The sequence below is a fragment of the Petromyzon marinus genome, unplaced genomic scaffold, assembly GCF_048934315.1.
Source record: "Petromyzon marinus isolate PM22_M1 ecotype Great Lakes invasive population unplaced genomic scaffold, UKy_Petmar_22M1.pri1.0 PM_G_Scaffold_9, whole genome shotgun sequence".
NCBI lineage: Eukaryota > Metazoa > Chordata > Hyperoartia > Petromyzontiformes > Petromyzontidae > Petromyzon > Petromyzon marinus.
The window spans coordinates 179,612-195,795 of NW_027423046.1; the positions used below are offsets into that span (position 1 = coordinate 179,612).

Here is a 16,184-nt window from a genome sequence, read left to right on the forward strand (position 1 = left end):
CATTTTTAATGCCTTACACGCTGAAAGCCGCGCGCCCTTGTGCGTGTGAGTGTTTAGTTTTGTTTTAATTATTTTAATCATTAAAGTTCGCGAGTGTCAAGGTAAGCTACGTTGACTTTATTTTTTAAAGCATTTTCTCAAGAGAACCGTTGTTGTTGCTGCTGCTGTTGTTGTGAAAGGCCCGGTACACCCTGAGGCCTTGCCTAGACTAGGACAGCCTTGATGTCACGTGGGTCCATACTCTTTGTGTCTTTCGGTAAAGTCACGGAGGTAGAAAATGAAATTTATTATTTCATTTATTTTATACCTACGTTAAATTTAATTAAAATTTTTAATTAATTTAATTAAAATGTATTTCATACCTACGTTAAATTTAATTTAAAATTGGAATTATTTTAATTAAAATTTATTTTATACCTACGTATTTTTTTATAAATGAATATTTTTTATACTTTAAATTAATTTTAATTTATACCTACGTTAAATTTAATTTAAATTTGTAATAAATTAAATTTTATTTCATACATACGTTAAATTAAATTGATTTTTTTAATAAATTAAATTTATTTAAATTAAATTTATTTTATACCTACGTTTAATTTAAATTTTTAATAAATTACAATTATTTTATTTAAATTAAATTTACTTTATTTCATACCTACACATGTACAGTCATTTTAACTGCTCTGACTGCTACAAGCTAAGTGCGGCCTGGAATCGTATTATTAAGTAATACATTTTACAATTACAATTCCTTATAGAGGAACCCCATACTAATGAACTGACTACGTATCTATATAATTAAAAGACCGCACGCAAATACCGCAAAAGTGGACCCCGTTGTCAATGAGATAATTCGATGTACGTACAGCAGTTGCTGTACGTAAATCATTAAAATTACACCGATTGTAATACGTCACCAAAGACGACACAATTTTAATTTGACCCCTGGGTCTGATCGCGTTAACTGTGCAGGTGGCGGGTCGAGAGGTGACTTGCACGTGTGTGCAGCTTATTGAATATTGACGTGCGATGACTTGTGGAGAGGAAGAATGATGATGATGGCGATGCAAGTCTTGAAGTCTGACGTTGTTCTCCGAGTCGTGTAGCCTACCGCGTGCAACTTTGGGGATTGCGTAATGTCATTTTAGTTTCCTCTGTGGAACTTTTTATTTTGTTGATTCTAACGCTTTAACTAACGTAGGGCGGGCTTGGGAGCGGCGTTGACGATGTGTTTTGGCGTTACACCAACCAGCACCTTTGCATTCAGAAGTTGGAGGTGCTTTGATTGTTACAGCGATGGGTGGAATCGTCACCGTCATGGGTTTTAAGTGGGCATGGAGCCCGCCAAGGGAATGGGTAGGTAGAGGAATGGGGTTGGAGAGTATACACAACTTGCATTTCTAGTCATTTCAACAATTTATGGGCATGCGCATCATTAACAGTGTCCTGATTGATGAGCAAAACAAAATCGCAATTTAATCATCAATCTATTGTCATTAATGAGTCCGAAATAGCAATAGTCATGCTCAAAACCGCATTCCTATTATAAAAAATAATTGAACCCTCATTCATGATGACAATTCCAATATGGTCATTATGATGCTCAGAATTACACTTATATTCTCAGAATCATGAACATTTATTAAAACAGCAGTGTGCTCAAAATGCAAATTTACCAATTTCAACATGTACACAATCAATTCCAAGATTCTAATCAAAGTAAGTCCTATGTGTCTTGGTGTTTTCATGCTTATCCATTATTGCGCGCCCCCCAAAAAAATATACAAAAGTGTATTTTTATAATGTTTGCATGGTGTACAGTCTGGAAATTACCCACATGGCAAATTTCAAGCTTGGTGCGTGTCGGGAAGTACGCTAAACATTTTGAACAGACACACACATTCACAACTTTGCCTTTGATATATATGGAGATTAGTAATAAATTGTTAATTTAATTACTTTCATGTTGACGGATTGTAACTACGAATAGCACTGGCTCACCACGGGGCTTATCGCGTGGTATCTGGGCACTTTATTTGAAACGTAAACCCCACAGTGTGTGAGTACAATTCCTCGCAAGTTGCGTCCACAGACACAGACAATGACGTTTCTAGGTAAGAGTAAGAAATGAATCTACGTGTCGAGGAGAGACGAGAGAGCCAAGAGGTCACCTCGGGAGACGGGGCGGCACGTCAACCTTAGTCACGTGACTGAAGGAGTGAGGGCGTGCCGTGCGTGTGTGTGTGTACTGTGTGTGTGTGTACTTGCATGTGTGTGTGTACCGTGTGTGTGTACCGTGCGTGTGTGTGTGTGTACCGTGCGTGTGTGTACTGTGTGTGTGTACTGTGCGTGCGTGTGTACTGTGTGTGTGTGTATATATTGTGTGTGTGTACCATGTGTGTGTGTAACGTGTGTGGCGGTAGTCTAGCAGTTAGTGCGCTGCTCTACAAACATGACGACTCGAGTTTGATTCCCGCTCACAGCCAACACCCAGTGACGATTCTTTAGGATATGTTTTTCAAACGAACGGTTGTTTGGGTTGCGTTGTGTTCATTAAAGTTACTTGCAATTCAAATACAGGTGTGTTGTTGGTGGTTGTAATGCCAGACGATAACATTGTGAGGAGCAATGCCTGAATCCTTACCCTTGGGGTTCCTCTAGAAATGGCAAAAAGTCACTGAGAGTGGCCACGTGGAGGAGAGGCTGCTACTCTGCACAGAGCTGGACCGGTACTGCCTGGATCTCTGTGGCATTCAGGAGATCCAGTGGACCGGCTCTGACTCCAATCATCATGAGGGGTGCAGAGTCATCCACTCGGGGCAGGAGACTGCCAAACAACAAGGAGTGGCTCTTATTCTGAAAAAAAGAATGAAGGCGGCGTGGGAAGGTGGCGGCGAGGTGTGGGAAGCTGTAAGCCCCAGGCTACTTTGGGCTCGCCTCCCCATCAACAGGAGGCAGAGAATGGTGGTGGTGGTGGCTGCTTACGCCCCCACCGAAGACGAACATCAGTGGAGGGATGCAGGCAAGCCCGTGGATTCAGATTCCTTCTATGACCTCCTGTCACAGGTGTTAGCTAAAAGTGGTCCCTCGGGATAGAGTCATCCTGTTGGGTGACTTCAATGCCCGAGTTGGTGATGATGCTGGCACCTGGTCTGGAGCGATTGGAAGGCATGGGCCAGATCAACTCAATAACAACGGTAGGAGGCTGTTAGACTTCTGTGGAGCCTGTGGGCTTGTCATGGCCAACACGCTGTTCTGGCATCTGTGCATCCAGATAACATCTTGGATTCACGTCGGGTCCAAGCAAGAACATCCGCTGGACTATATAGCAGTGGACCAGCGAATGCAGGCCCATGTCCTTGACACCAGAACCTACAGTGCTGCTGACCTCACTGACCGTTAGCTGTTCATATGTAAGATCTGTGGGCTGGGTAAATCTGTGAGCGAGAGATAATTAAGCTCCCAAGCATTCACTACGTTATGAACAACATATTTTCACTCATAAGTCGCTTGCCTAATTGCCTCAGCAACTCGGTGTTTCGTATCGAATCTCATCTCAAACAATCGAAGGCTGCCCCCTAGTGGCAGCTGCCCCTGTGTGGCACAAGGTGGCCCTCCACCGGCCTGCACGTGGCATGAGTCTGTCGGTAGGGGGCGATCATTGACGCGTCATCTACATTGTGGAGTTTCCGGATAATGTCTGGAATTAACCACAATTTTGACCGTTACACCAACATGCAATGACCTGTGCGTTGTAAGTGACACAATACTCTGTTTGACATCCGCCGTGAAGCAGAACAGCGCATATTGTGGTGAATGTTACTGGGGTAGCCAGGTGTGCCTGTCGGATTTGAACGTTAAACCTCTGCAACAAATAGAGAATACGCTACCATATTCCTGGTTCTTTCGGTAAAGTCACGTAGATAGAAAACTAAATTAAAGGTTAAACAATTTTTTTATACAATTAACAAATAAAAATAAATTGATGATAAGATGCCTTGGGTCGACTGACTCAGATGACTGACCAATGCACCGCCTTTGCCCCCCACTACACACACAGTGTGTGTACGTACACACACTGTACACACAATAATGTCCACGTTGTTGCTGAGTTCACGCACCCAAGGGAGGGGGCAATGAAAAATGAAGCTAAATCAACTTAAACTCCATCCCCGCTCTGTGACGTCACCACTCAGCATGACCTCATCGGCATGAAGTGCCAGCGGGAGGTGTATCTCGCTAGTGACGTCATGTCACCAAGGTATTCACACTCCCCCAACATGCTTCCGCGTGACGTCGCGCGTAACAGGAGGCTGCCGATCCGCGCTTGCACTGAAATCCGAGGTGAGAAATTCTCATGCTGGTGGTAGTGGTGGTTGTTGTTTACCGAGGTAGAGCCTCTCTCTCGTAGGGATGTCAGTTGAGTAGCAGCGAGCATGGGAATCGATGTCCAGGTTGGAACTGTTGTATATATAGGTGTTATGAAAATTGATGAAAATAATGAAAATTAAATGAAATTTGCAAAATTCATCCGAAATTATGTTAATTTGTGTAATTATGTGCATAAATTATGCTGATTCGAGAGATGATCGTATTAATTATGCGAGTGGGCATGGTTATGATAATGCAGGTCGTTATGATAATTAGGTCGAGCCTCGGTGACGATTGTGTTATGAATTTGAACAACGCGATTAATCGTATGCAGTTCTGTAGGTGTTGTGAGCACGAATGAGAGAGAGTCGATTCGACTCTGCTCTTTAATTCCGTATTATCGATAAGGATACGATTACTCTCGATTGAACATTATGAATTATGTGTGTTATGGATTATGTGTGGTGATAGTGTGCTTATGATAGGTCCCCAGGATTCAGATCTCATACGCAGAACAATATGCAGAATTTCAGGAAGAATCACACACAAACCTGCTTTAATCAATTTTATTTTCTAGCTAACTTTAATTTAGGATAATATGAAAACTCAATCTCGGGATTTTGGAATTTCAACACAGCATTAACATAATACCATCACGATTGCGTTGTTTCACCTCGATAGCGGCACCTGTGGTTAATTCCCGACGCGTAACGCAATCAATCGGTTGTTGAGAGAGAGATTAAACATGCATAACTATTCTATCAAACCTTAACTCTATTATATGCTAATTCGTATACTTGAATGATTACACAAGACGGCACTCGGTCTTTGATTCGTATCCAATCCTTAACACATTCTGATATGCGAAATTATTATGCTTGAAATCGTCAGCACAGTACCACGGCGATGTTCGTTCATTGATTCATCAACGATTATGCAATTAAAGCGTTCGACTGAAATAATTCTGATTGCCTCATCAACGTAACTCAATGGGTGGCGATGTTTTTCGTTATCAGCTAATAGTTGACGCAGTTATCATGAGTCTTGTATGTTTAATGGGAGCGTTGTTGATTTCTTGCGTTGAGCAAACGCCTAGGTTGATTTCCTTGTCAAAAAAATGTTTGTTCGTTGTGTAGCGGTGGGGGAGTGAGGAGGGAGTGTGGGGGAGGGGCATACGAACGACTGCCAGTTTCTGTCCACCGCTGGCTGGATGAGTCAGCACGACGCTCGCCGTCGTCGCGCCGATGGGTGTTGAGTGCGGGGCCGTTTCCCTCTCAGCCCTGGTGACGTGAAGTTGCGAGCTGTGGCACGCTGGTGGCACGCTGTTGGCACGCGCTGGTGCTGGTGGCACGCTGGTGGCACGCTGTTCGCGCGCTGGTGCTGATGCTGGTGCTGATGGCACGCTGGTGGCGCGCGCTCCCTCTCCTTGAAGATGCGCGAACGCGCCCGTGCTGGTTCGCTGACAGCAGTTTCCTCCACTGCTGGATGAGCTGCTGCACGCTCTTGCTTGGCGTTGCTGGCTGCGCTCTTTCCGCTGCTGTAGTATCTGATGCTGCGCTCGCGGGCGACAGGTCAAGTTTTCTTCTGCTGAGTGAGCCGAGTCGCACGTGCTCTCTTTGTTGAAGTTGTTGGCGGCTCTCTGACAGCAGGTTTCCTCCACTGCTGTATGACTCAAGTCGCACGCGCTTGGTCGCTGGTTTGCTGAAGTTGTTGGCGGCTGTCCAAGCTTTTCCGCTGCTGGTTGAGCCACGTTGCACGCTCTCTCCCTGTGGAGATGCTCGAGCGCTCTCAGCGCTGATTCGCTGATAGCAGTTTCTCTCCACTGCTGTATGACTCAATTTCGTTGATACATGGCGACTCATGCGATCCTCGCTACTCAGCAAGGCTCGGAGCCAGCCGCTCCATGCGACTGCTCGTCCTGTGGACGTCTTGACTCGCTGATCTGTCTTGACTCTTGACTATTGACTGACTTTTGAAAATGCGGCTGACCGTTATGTTCAAAGACAATTCTCTCTGCGCAGTGGAAAAGGTGGGGGGGGGGGGCGTGGTCTGTTTGTGTGTGAGTTCGTGTGTGTACAGATGGCTCCTGCGATAACGATCTGTTTGCCCTGGCGTGAAATTCCTCTCTCGCGCTCTGCGGGAGAGACAAAGGTGGTCGGGAGCACTTATCTCTTTATACTTTCGACTTTATATTTCTCAAATACCATTTAGTCCCATGTTCGCCAAGACTCGTGTTTGTAACTACGTCCTCCCGACACCCCTCTCGGGTTACCGAGGTTCGCATTGTTATGATGGAATTATTAAAAAGAAAAATAATTTTCATCCTGAGTTTAAGAGGTCCGTTTCTTGATTGTTGGAATCCATATCCCTTGGTTCTGTAAGGTTCTATAATGGAATATCGTTTAAGGTTAACACGTTATTATTAATGTTATATTGCAATTTCTTTAAAACTTTGTTTGCCTGGTTGCCGTGTGTGGGGTGGGGTGTGTCTCCTCATCAAACCCGGCTGGCTTTTCCAGATGGCCCCTTGTGATAAGGTGTAATTCTTGCTTCTCCGCGCTGCGAGAGAGACAAAGGTGGTCGGGGTTGCTTGGGATATTGTTTAAACTCTTTCGCAAGTTTGCCCGTTGTCTCATTCCTTCTCGAAAATATTTGATGTGACTCTGTATTTTGTCTCCAAGCTTTGTTTTAACAGTAAAAGTATTAAATGTGAAAATCATTTGATAGCGAATTAATTATTGGATAATAATTCACTGATGTATCTGGTGGCCTGGTCTTAATTGGAGTGAGCGCGAGGACCGCTAACTTTAGCTTATTCTTGTTATTGCATTTTAAATTTTAACTGTTTAAAAAAAATGGTTTAACCCGTGGGCGCCATTTCTGGCTTGCGGAGGGCTTCCCTCTGCGTGACCTCCCTTAGGGCACATTAAACTCTTGTTCATCTGGAGATCTTCGCAGATAGCTGCTACCATCCTCGCCTCGAGAGTTTTAGTATTTATTTATTAATGGCCTGTTTATGACCGACATCTGGTTTTTCGTGTGCCTGGCTTACGGGTTTTATTGATTATTTTTTTCGTTTGTTAAAAAAAAGATATATATAACGGCAAATATTATTGTTAATATCAATTTTGGAAAAGGCTCATATACAACAACAGCGCTGGAGTGAAAAAAAGCCACGCGCAGATCATGACCTTTAAGCTGTGTGAGAAGAAACAAAGCGCCTTGACAAAGGAATTAGCATAGAATTTAGCATTGAAATGGCTCATTGAAATAGCTAAGTTAAAGTATACACATCCGCAGAGGCACCCCTTGACAAAGGAATTAGCATTGAATTTAGCATTGAAATAGCTGAGTGATGTTCTGTTTGAGAGGAGACCTGATGGCTCATTCTGTCTACAGGAAACCCACCCACACAGATTCCTACTTGAAACCTGATTCCCACCACCACCCAGCCAAAAATAATTCTCTCATCAAAACTTGATACCATAGTGCTCATTGCATTTCGGACCAACACCACCTGACCAGTGAATTAAAACATGTACACCTGGTCCTCAAAAGGAATGGTTACTCTGACCGTACCATCCGCCAAGCTTTTTCTCCCTCCATACAGAAACAACCACTTGATACTCCGGTCAAAACCATCACACTACCATATATAGCAGGCGTTACTAAATAGATTTCCAAAATTCTAAACAAACACAAGATCCAGGTCCGGTTCAATACAGTACACAAAATTCGTGATCTGATCCCATCCGTGAAGGATATCATTTCTGACTTACAGTACCCCGGGGTTTACAAATTGAGTTGTACCTGCGGTGATTGCTATATCGGGGAGACAAAGCGACATGTCTCTGACCAAATTCGCGAGCACAAATCAGATTTGAAACACGGCAAAACGAATTCTTCTGCCGTGGCTGATCACTGTTACAACACTGTGGGTGATCACGATATAATTTTCTCCCGATACCAAGGTTCTTTGCAAACCCACGGGTTTTTATCAGAGATTTGTTCACGAGGCAATTCAGATCTACAAACACAGACACAATTTCAACCGAGAAGATGGTTTCAAATTAAGCAACCATTGGAAAGATGTTCTAAATCGAACTAAACATTAAACTAATTTCAATGGTACAGTATATTTTTCAAGTAGTGGTACCCTAAACTTTCGCAGCTCTTATAAATTCCCTTTTCACACCATCAATAGCAAGTCTACCGGCATGTACACCACCTCTTTTCTAAAATTGGCCAATCAAATGCAATTTTTTATGCGAATTTCTTTGTCATGACACCTTGTTTGCTCGCACACAGTTTAAAGGTCTGCAGTCTGAGCGTGGTTGTGTTTCGCTAAATTCTCCTGTTTGATTTGTACTAGGTGCCTCGGTGAATGTATATGCTCTGACTTTAACATAGCTATTTCTGTGACCAGTTACAAGCTAATCACTCAGCTATTTCAATGCTAAATTCTATGCTAATTCCTTTGTCAAGGGGTGCCTCTGCGGATGTGTATACTTTAACTTAGCTATTTCAATGAGCCATTTCAATGCTAAATTATATGCTAATTCCTTTGTCAAGGCGCTTTGTTTCTTCTCACACAGCTTAAAGGTCGTGATCTGAGTATGGCTTTTTTCACTCCAGCGCTGTCCTCCAGACAGTCTCGTCCCTTCACCTGATGAAGGCCGCTTGTGTTGTGGCCAAAACGTCGTGACTTTTGTTATTTTATTTTTTTACCTACGTGACTTTACCCAATAGAACCAAAGGGTATGGATCCTAGCAGTCACGAAAGCTTTAAATCTAGAACTGTGATTCCATTTGCAAGTAAACTCACATTTCAACAACGAGGGTTGAAAGCATTAAGCATTAGCTCTGTCTGCATGTCTGCTCTGTTGTAAAGATGATCCAATATGAACACAATTGTAGTACAACAGCTCTGTTGCTCTTCTTTGGTTCTTTCGGTAAAGTCACGTAGAATGAGAATAAAATAATAAATTGATAATTTATCAGATTGATAATTTATCAATTTATTATTTTATTCTCATTCTACGTGACTTATCAGATTGATAATTTATCAATTTATTATTTTATTCTCATTCTACGTGACTTTACCGAAATAACCAAAGAAGATGAATCATTGCAGTCACGAAAGCTTTAAATCGAAATTTAACCAGCTCTGTTGCTGTTAGGGACCTAACAATGTTGAAAACTGGCCAAAATGTATTACACGGCCCACTCATGGTCCAGAGCAGAACTCGGTACCACCTAAGGTAGCAACACTTCAGTCGTACCCATTTATTTGGATGGAAAATGAAAGTAAATTACTTGATAGTCTCACTCATTGAATTTCTTTATCACTGGCCACGTAGAGAAATTGAAACTGCTCAATTTAGGCCACCTCACGTGGTACCGACAAAGGAGACATCTCATGGGCTATGAAAAAATAAGAATAGGTTGTATCCTTTCTGGCAATAAAACAGATCTTAAGATTCATTGAAGAAGGTTTCTGTTTGGTGTTTGAACATCTAAACACCCGTTTTATTGGCTAAAAAGGATCAAATCTATTCTTATTTTGTCATACTTTGATACCGGCCAAACTGTCTCATTTTGAAGCGTTTCATGGACTATTGGATGGGGAGAAAAAAAACGGCGCTAAAAGTCAGCGCCGACCTCTCCTGTCGTGCCCAGTGACGTCATCACGGGCGAAGTTCACCGCGCAAAGTCAAATGCCGCCTCGTGAGCGCCGCTCGAAACGCAAAATCATCGCTCGGTGAACATTTCCGAGGACAAACAAACGCATGCCGGGAACCGTGTGAGTTTGTGTTTCCTGTCTCCTCTGCGCAATGTGGGGGAGGGCTTCATCCAGCAGTGGATTGACAAAAGCGCTGTATGCATACTGCACAGGCTACGCTAACGTCACATTTAGGCCCATGGACCGAACAAACGCGTCTCTCTTTCTCCATCCGTCTCCACTCTCTCTCTCTCTTCCTCTCTTCACTGTTGGCCTGTAGGTTTGGGCCGAGCGAGTTCCTGCCGGGGATTTGGCTTTTCAGGAGCTGATTCCCCCCGTGGCTTTGTCGGCACGAGGCGACCGCGCGGAGTGTCAAGGGCTCCACCGGGCCCCAAGGTGCTGCCCCAGCACCACCGTAGTAGCCAAACCATCGGTGCTCGGCATGGCCTGTATGAAGGTCCTGCCGGTCCTCATGTTGCGCACGGGGTACAGCATCGTCCAGGAGAACGGACAGAGGAAGTTCGGACCGCCGCCCGACTGGCAGGGGCCCCCTCCCGCCCATGGCTGCGAGGTGTTTCTGGGGAGGATCCCGCGCGACCTCTACGAGGATGAGCTGGTGCCCGTGCTGGAGATGGTGGGGAAGCTCTACCAGCTCCGCCTCATGATGGATTATAGCGGAGAGACCCGCGGCTATGCGTTCGCTACCTACGCCACGCTCGCCCAAGCCATGGATGCCGTCAAGAAACTCGACAAATTCGAGATCCGTCCCGGACGCCGCATTGCAGTCTGCATCAGCGTGGACAATCGCTGCCTCTTCATTGGGGGGCTGCCAAAGGACAAGAAGCGAGCGGAGGTGATGATGGTGATGAGCTGTGCCACGGAGGGCGTGGTGGACGTCACGATGAGCGTCTGTTGCTGGGACAAAACCCTCAACCGAGGCTACGCGTTCATCGAGTACGGGAGCCATCACGCGGCCGCCATAGCCCGGAGCAAACTCCTTCGAATCAACTTGCAGCTATGGGGCGGGACCATAAAGGTGGACTGGGCCATCCCGGAACGGGTGGCTGCGGCCACGGCGGTGGAGATGGAGGCGGCGGTGCCAGACCTGTTGCAGCCGGAGTGCACGGGCACCGGCAAAGCCGCACACAGCCAATTTGGGGACTGGGGGGCACGCATGCAGCTGTGGTGGGTACCTCTCCACCTGCGGCCCATGCCCATTGCTCTCGAGGCGCTGCCGGAGGTGGCCATGCTGTCGTGGGAGGTGCGGCTGCGGATGCTGTGCCGGACCGCCGGCATCAGCTACCCAATCTTCGAGCTGCACGCTTACTCGGAGCCCGGGATACCCGTGGGCCTCCTCTATAAGGTGTCGATTCCCGGGGTGGGAGAAGGCACCGGCATCTTCCCCGAATTTCTGAGCTCCAGCGAGGAGCGAGCACGGGAGGTGGCGTGTCAGCTCGCCTACAACATCCTCAGCAATGCGAATCCTCTGAGAATGTGCCAAGCCCCTGCCGCGACACCGCCTCCCAGCCGCCTCTTCCAGGACCTCTCGGCGTAACCTGGCTCCTTCCCCATAACCCAGCAGGTGGTCGCCACGTGCTGTACCTGCACCAAAAGCGACGTGTACTGTAATGACATGTGTCCATTGCAGGGGCGTTCGTCAGACCACTGACGATGTTCTACCCACGAGCCCTCACTTAGCGTTCACTCTGAACCTCACGTCCATTGCGGTGTTCAAACTGCAAATTGCCCGGCCACTCACTCTCTATGTTCACGTTCCCGCCCGCTCTCCCTTCAGCCATCCGCCCCCTTTCCTTTTTCCCTCGTGGGGGGGGGGGGGGGGACCACCCCGGGGGGGGGGGGGGGGACCACCCCTGACTTCATTTGACTCATCGCCCCACACACGTCCTCGTTGGCTCCTTCTCACCGGACCACGCGCCGCTACCTCGCTCGCTCCGCACGTCTCACCAAGTGACTTTCCACGTTAACGTCTCGTGACTGTGCCGGCTCTTCTTGGCCACGATTCCGGCTGGCGGCGTGACGACGACGGAGAGAGATGTCGGCGAACGGCGACACGCCAGGACCCAGGACCCCACGCACGAGCCCCGAGCTCCGGGTCCGCTCCCCCTTATATCCCCCCAGGCGTGGCTAGGCCCCGCCTCCGGCCACGCCCTCTCGTGGAACCTTCCAGCAGGTTACACGAGAGGGCGTGGCCAGAGGCATGACTAGGCCCCGCCTCCGGCCACGCCCTCTCGTGGAACCTTCCAGCAGGTTCCACGAGAGGGCGTGGCCAGAGGCGTGGCTAGGCCCCGCCTCCGGCCACGCCCTCTCGTGGAACCTTCCAGCAGGTTACACGAGAGGGCGTGGCCAGAAGCGTGACTAGGCCCCGCCTCTGGCCACGCCCTCTCGTGGAACCTTCGAGCAGGTTCCACGAGAGGGCGTGGCCAGAGGCGTGGCTAGGCCCCGCCTCCGGCCACGCCCTCTCGTGGAACCTTTCGAGCAGGTTACTGGAGTAACTCGGCTAGCCCCACCTGTTGCCTTTGCCCCAGATGCGCCTCCTTCCCTGATTGGTTGTTACCTCTGTGGCCGTACCCGTGAAGCCCTTGCCAGGCCAGCGGGTGTCACCCTGTCATGTCAGCAGGTGTCACCCTGTCATGTCAGCAGGTGTCACCCTGTGATGTCAGCAGGTGTCACCCTGTGATGTCAGCAGGTGTCACCTTGTCATTACACTTTAATGAAAACTGACAACAGAATCCTTGAAGAAAAAACTAATTCAGGTGTTTGACATGTCAACGCCATTTCGTTTTGAAAATGTAGCGGAGAAAAATATATATTGTTCACATCGCATTCTGTTTTGTCAATAATCTCTGTAACGTGCGCCTGCTCTGCAAGCCATGCATTAACCCCTTTCTGTCTCAATTTAATTCCCAGCATGCAATTCTCCAAGCCTCAGATTTTATAACATATTTCGCACAACTTTAATCCTGGTAAATATATTATTTTCTTTAAAAACACAAGCATTATATTTAGTCTATTGCATGGCTAAAGTATTCTAAGTAAAAATATAAATTGTATTAAACCAATATTAGATCATCGCTATGATAAATATATTTCTACCCTACAATATACAAATCTACATTGTGCTAATGTTTCAATTCTACTTTTATTAACTTACAAATATAGTGTCTAGGACACATTTTCAAAGAAATATTTTCATGTACCCAGACAATATTTGCACGTGCCCACATTAAAAAAAACTTGCAGACTGCATACGTAACTACGACAACAGAATCCTTGAAGAAAAAACGAATTCAGGTGTTTGACATTTCGTTTTGTGCGGGAGAAAAATATATATTGTTCACATCGCATTCTGATGTCAAAACATTTGATTCTTTATCAAATTGAAAAACCCTTGAACAACTTTGCTGCACACGGAGATGTCCGTGCACCGCCTCGTTTCCACAGCCTCTATCCCAGTGCCATTTGTATTTCATGCACATACCGCTGTTAAGAGTTTGATGTTTTATTGATTTTCAGTTTTGGTGTTTTTTTGCTGTAATGTTTTTTTGTTACTTTTTGTGGAAATAAAGTCCTGAAAAGTCTCTTCCTCTCTCTCTCTCTCCACTCTCTCGGCCGAGTCTCTGCCACTTTTGGTTCTGAGTGTCGCATGCTTGGGATCCTTCTTTCCCTCCTCTGTGGATTTAATTTGATTTGCTGATTTACACGTCAACATATTTCAGACTTTTTCCTAATCATTACCAACGTTTCCATGGCCATGCACTTTAGAGTAACTTATTACCTTTTACCACAGCATCATAATATAATTTTCCTGGATCATCGCCTTCATAGCTTTGATCAATCACCAATGGTTTACTGGTTCGTTTTTGTATTTACTTATGCCACCGTCTTTCCCCGTGGGACCATGTGGCGTGAAGTTGTGTCGCACATAAACAGAATCGGTGCACATCACGATTTTCCGTACTCGACTGTCAGTTGCCATCCCCGGGGCAATATGCACATTTGTCGACTCGGCGAATCGATTTGATTTCGGGGCCCCGTTGGGTCACCCTTTTTGTGCTTTTGCGTGAGCCGGATTTCAACGCAATTCCCGATCCGCTGTGGTGCCACGGTCTCGGAGCAACTCTGCCATTGCCTCGACTCCCCCGTGCCCCCCCACACCGAGCACGCACCTGCAGCGTGCGCACGTAGCGTCCTGGCGGGTGATTGCCCGGCACGACGGGTTTTCATCCGAAGGGTCTCTGGGATGAAAGTCCCGCGGTTTCCCGGTGCCAGGAGAATGGCCGACCCTCGCGGAGCGAGTCACATTGCGGCGCCCCTGAGTTGGCTTCAAATTGTTTGGGCGCGCGAAGGTTCGCCGGGTCGGCGGCGACGAGTCGCACGCGACGCTCCCCGCCTTCTCGAGCCGCTCGCGGAATCCGTGCGACGCCGGCGAGCGCCGCTACGAGGCGGCGATAGGCAAAGTTCCCTTACGTCTTCGTCCCTCCGACTCTCACGGCGTCCGCGCGACGCCGTGAGCACGGCCGCGAGGTGCGTGACGGGGCGTGCGAGCATTTGCGGACTTGGGTAGCGGTAGGCCTAGGGTCGGCTCGTAGAATATTCCCTCCGGGCGGTGCGGGGTTTGCGCCACGAATAAAAGTTAGCAGAGTCTTATAACTGAAGACACTTTGGATTTTCAATCAAAATTTACAAATAATCCACTCTACCATGAACATGCTACATTCCAGCTAGAGTATAGTAGTATATTACTGTAAAGTAGTATGGTGTATAGCACAGATATTTTGTACAAACCCAGTGAGATGGGAGTGCTGCTTTGATGCATTACGCTTGGATCCGATCTCATGGGTTCAATTCAGGCTAACCCCTAAGGGTACAATTTTATTTTTACAGTTTCAATCGGACCAAGTACCTGGGGAGGTTTATCCCAAGTCAACATGGCTTAAAATCTGCCATGCTGAAATAAAATAGCTGGACGTTATTGCTTCTGACGTGAGTGCAGGACTCGCTATCCATGCCAAGGTGCGGAGGCTCATTTGGGCGACCAAAGGAATTCCGAATGCATGTTACAATAACGTTAATTTCAGATGACTGGATTCATTGGTAGAGTGCTCCAACTTGGGCAGAGATATCTGGCTGGAAAGTGATGTGGTTAAAACGTTTGTCTCGCAGTGTTAAAGGTTGCAATTTCAAAATACAGTTTGGGCATCAGAGCTCAATAAATTGAGTACTACTCTGTGTGAGGTTAACAGGAGTCATCCAATGGAGAGACTGGGCTACGCCATATAAATGTGGAATTTATATCAGTTGACAGGTTAAACGTACTCTTTGTCCTTTTTGGTCACTTTATTATTATAGGCTAGTGGTGTTTGTGTGTTTTAATCACAGAGATGGGGGCGGGCATTGCACCTCGCTACACCCATCCACTGCTGACGGTAGAGGTTGTGTCTGTGTGTACACACAGACACAGTGTAAACACACACAGTGTACACACACACACACATTGTACACACACACAGTGTAAACACACACAGTGTACACACACACAGATTGTACACACACAGAGTGTACACACACAGTGTACACACACAGTGTACACACACACACATAGTGTACACACACACAGTGTACACACACACACTGTACACACACAGTGTACACACACACAGTGTACACAGACACAGTGTACACACACAGGGTACACACACACACTGTACACAGACAGTGTACACACACACAGTGTAAACACACATAGAGTGTACACACACAGTGTACACACACACAGTGTACACGCACAGTGTAAACACACACAGTATAAACACACACAGAGTGTACACACACACACAGTGTAAACACAGTGTACACACACAGTGTACACACACAGAGTATACATACACAGTGTACACACTGTGTACACACACACAGAGTATACACAGTGTACACACACACAGTGTACACACACAGACACAGTGTACACACACACAGTGTACGTGTACACACAAAGTGTACACACACAGTGTACACACACACAGTGTACACACAGTGTACACACAGTGTACACACACAGTGTACACAC

At 46.6% G+C, this 16,184-nt stretch overlaps 1 pseudogene; it reads left to right on the forward strand.

Moving 5' to 3' along the window:
- On the forward strand, window positions 1-11,915 carry LOC142921865 (putative RNA-binding protein 46 pseudogene; annotated as a pseudogene).
- Window positions 11,916-16,184: the final 4,269 nt, after the last annotated feature.